The following is a 3,995-nucleotide window of genomic DNA, read 5'->3' as shown; positions in this document are numbered from 1 at the left end:
TTGGAATTATCCTGTAACCTTGTAATTATACATGTACCATCTCGGTGGTACTCCCACACATTATCATGAACGATGTTTCTGGAACTATGACCATCTATTTTTAGTGTTGACATAAAATTCCTACTTTCGCTTTCGTGTAAACAGGAAGTGGTCTTGTCTTTCACATACGACGACTGGTGACTTGCGTGTGTTTGACGAGTAGTATCATACAGCTCAGCATCGGGGGGAATATTGTGAATACTATGTATTATAAGTGCAGTGCAGCTTATTGCATTAGGAAATATATTGTTAATGTTATGTTTATTAGTGTCGTAGAGCCTATTGCATCAGGAAATATATTGTTAATGTTATGTTTATTAGTGTCGTAGAGCCTATTGCATCAGGAAATATATTGTTAATGTTATGTTTATTAGTGTCGTAGAGCCTATTGCATCAGGAAATATATTGTTAATGTTATGTTTATTAGTGTCGTAGAGCCTATTGCATCAGGAAATATATTGTTAATGTTATGTTTATTAGTGTCGTAGAGCCTATTGCATCAGGAAATATATTGTTAATGTTATGTTTATTAGTGTCGTAGAGCCTATTGCATCAGGAAATATATTGTTAATGTTATGTTTATTAGTGTCGTAGAGCCTATTGCATCAGGAAATATATTGTTAATGTTATGTTTATTAGTGTCGTAGAGCTTATTACATCAGGAAATATATTGTTAATGTTATGTTTATTAGTGTCGTAGAGCCTATTGCATCAGGAAATATATTGTTAATGTTATGTTTATTAGTGTCGTAGAGCCTATTACATCAGGAAATATATTGTTAATGTTATGTTTATTAGTGTCGTAGAGCTTATTGCATCAGGAAATATATTGTTAATGTTATGTTTATTAGTGTCGTAGAGCCTATTGCATCAGGAAATATATTGTTATGTTATGTTTATTAGTGTCGTAGAGCCTATTACATCAGGAAATATATTGTTAATGTTATGTTTATTAGTGTCGTAGAGCTTATTGCATCAGGAAATATATTGTTAATGTTATGTTTATTAGTGTTGTAGAGCCTATTGCATCAGGAAATATATTGTTAATGTTATGTTTATTAGTGTCGTAGAGCCTATTACATCAGGAAATATATTGTTAATGTTATGTTTATTAGTGTCGTAGAGCCTATTGCATCAGGAAATATATTGTTAATGTTATGTTTATTAGTGTCGTAGAGCCTATTGCATCAGGAAATATATTGTTAATGTTATGTATATTAGTGTCGTAGAGCCTATTGCATCAGGAAATATATTGTTAATGTTATGTTTATTAGTGTCGTAGAGCCTATTGCATCAGGAAATATATTGTTAATGTTATGTTTATTAGTGTCGTAGAGCCTATTGCATCAGGAAATATATTGTTAATGTTATGTTTATTAGTGTCGTAGAGCCTATTACATCAGGAAATATATTGTTAATGTTATGTTTATTAGTGTCGTAGAGCCTATTGCATCAGGAAATATATTGTTAATGTTATGTTTATTAGTGTCGAAGAGCCTATTGCATCAGGAAATATATTGTTAATGTTATGTTTATTAGTGTCGTAGAGCCTATTGCATCAGGAAATATATTGTTAATGTTATGTTTCTTAGTATCGTAAAGCCTATTGCATCAGGAAAATAATAGTGACTTTTAAGTTGTATAAGTCTCGTATAGGGCATTGGATGAGGATATATAGTGTATATATTATGTTTGATAAGTGTCCTATGCCTCACAGCTGCAGGTAATTCATTGAAGACATCACGTTTTGCAAGTGCCGTGGCTCGTTAATATTAACGACGCAGTCAGAAATATACAATCCATAGTATGATCTCTACCAAAGAGCATTATCATAGTGAATCTTGTGTATATTTCTTATCGAATGTTATGTTGGATTCAGGGGGCGGGGGGGTGGTGGGTGGGGTAGAAAAAGTTCATACTGACCTATTCTTGTTGTGAGAGTCGACTGAAGTAGGGATCGGATGTTTAGCTTCTGTCACGCCTTATTATCTTTGTGACGAAAAAGCAATATCATTTAAGTGCTTGGATATGGGTCGACAACACGTACTACCTGTATGTTACAATATGGAGAAACATAGATCACTCTTCCATTTTAAACATTCGATTCATCTTTAAGATTCTCAAACAAAGTTCAAGGCGTCAATAAATATGACAAGATTTTATTGAACCAATTCCATTGGTTTGAGAATATACATAAATAGCTAGCATCACACTGCAGGTAATAATAACTCAATACATGTAATAGCCGATACCAGAAACACAATATAGCAGAATAAACTGGATATGTATAGATAAGTCACAACGAAGTCTTGAGACTAGCTGCATGTTGAACTATACCAAATATTAGAGAAAGCAGAGAATAGTTTTAAAGATGTTTTTTGTAAATGTCGTCAGTTTTGTCGCGTAGTAATATCACATAGCTAAATTATATCATTTTTCACACGTGACTGTAGGTATATAGTCGGATACGGATAAACAAATAACATATATTGTGAAATAGGTTTTCCTAATCCGATTAAGTATCCCCCCCTGCCGTAGTGACCACCATAGCCTCCCATGCCGTATCCGTATTTGCCTCCGTACAGACGTCCATAGCCTCCGTAGGGACCTCCAAAGCCTCCGTACAATCCACCAATTCCACGATACAGACCGGTAGGCTCGGCAAAGGCGGTACCAGCCAGGCAGGCAACAAGAGCGGCGACTATCTTCATCCTTTTGAGTATCTATTTAGTAATGTGAAAATCATTGTTAAGAAAGGGAAGTAGTATGTTATCGTTACTCATCTGGAAAATTGATTGATTTACCTTGGGCTGGCTACTTCCAGGTAAGTAACGCACCTTAGCTTAATGGTGTTAAGTAAGCATTCTTTTCGCATCAAAGAGCCCGAGATTATCACCCTACGTGTACACATGCGAGTGAGTGAGTCAGTTGGGTTTAACGCAGCTTTTAACAGTATTCCAGTTATATCATTGCGTGTCAGCTTAATGTGGGAGGAAAGCCCGAAGTGATGCAGGTCTCAGACGTATACCACTTCGGTGAAACCCACGAGCACGGGTATGGTGCTGACAAACCTAGAAACTTATCGGGGCGACCCGGGATGTACTCACGCGAGCTGGTATACATGAACATCGATGAAGGAAGTACAAAACAACGTATATAAAGGCTGAAAAACAGACACATTCTCTCTCTGGCATCGTCTAACTGCATTTCAAACAGTCCTCGATCCTCAACGTTTAACCTTTATTAAGTACGATCAAATAGTGATAATACTAGGTGTTCACAAAAAGATGACCACCCGTCACAAACACATGCAAAGGCAAGTCATTTGCTCACCGTAAACATAGGTGGTACCCGTAACACATTCTAAGTGAAACAAATATTGAGCACAACAACCAAAGGTGTGCAGCATTCAAAATGTCTGCGAAAGGTGGCCTTTCCCTTATCTATATCATTCTACAAACGTTCATGAAAAGCGCTGTGATTGATAGATGCTTATACGAAATTCGTGACAGATTTACACAATGCTAATAACAAAACGCTTCCGTTTCCTTGATACGTGTATATAAATGAAAGCAACAATAATTTCCTTTTTCGTCTATAATGTTAACAATGGTGATCACTAGTGATTTCTAACTATTATAACGATTGATAGTAATCACCTACTACCTGGTTTTTATTGTTATTTAGTAGGGTTCCAACAATAATATATCTTCCAAGTTTGAGATAGATACAATGTAGAAAAGTCTTGTTTTTCTGTATTATATGGCAAGCATAGATGTTTTATAACCTAGCTTAATCTAAGCATTTGATGTGTTGTTGTGTCATAAGATTAACCTGTCAATACGCCATCCCGAGTAGTAGCAGTAGCGGCAGTAGATGGTCCTTCTGTTCTTGTTGTTGTTGTAGTGGTGGTCGTAGTAGGAATAGTAGCAGTGGTGGTAGTAGTAGTAGTAGTA

At 35.8% G+C, this 3,995-nt stretch overlaps 1 protein-coding gene across 2 annotated transcripts in view; it reads right to left on the bottom strand.

Annotated features, from left to right (window-relative positions):
* The window catches only part of LOC139474861 (protein mono-ADP-ribosyltransferase PARP14-like), a 17,562-nt gene extending 17,488 nt beyond the window's left edge, over positions 1 to 74 (bottom strand). For both annotated transcript variants that reach the window (XM_071258041.1, XM_071258042.1), the window contains exon 1: positions 1 to 74. This exon is cut by the window's left edge. The gene's annotated coding sequence lies outside the window, so the exon portion shown is untranslated.
* Positions 75 to 3,995: the final 3,921 nt, after the last annotated feature.

The sequence above is a fragment of the Haliotis cracherodii genome, unplaced genomic scaffold (assembly GCF_022045235.1).
Source record: "Haliotis cracherodii isolate W230 unplaced genomic scaffold, xgHalCrac1.p SCAF_3, whole genome shotgun sequence".
NCBI lineage: Eukaryota > Metazoa > Mollusca > Gastropoda > Lepetellida > Haliotidae > Haliotis > Haliotis cracherodii.
Note: the sequence above shows the minus strand (reverse complement) of the source record. Positions and strands in the feature narration are given on the sequence as shown.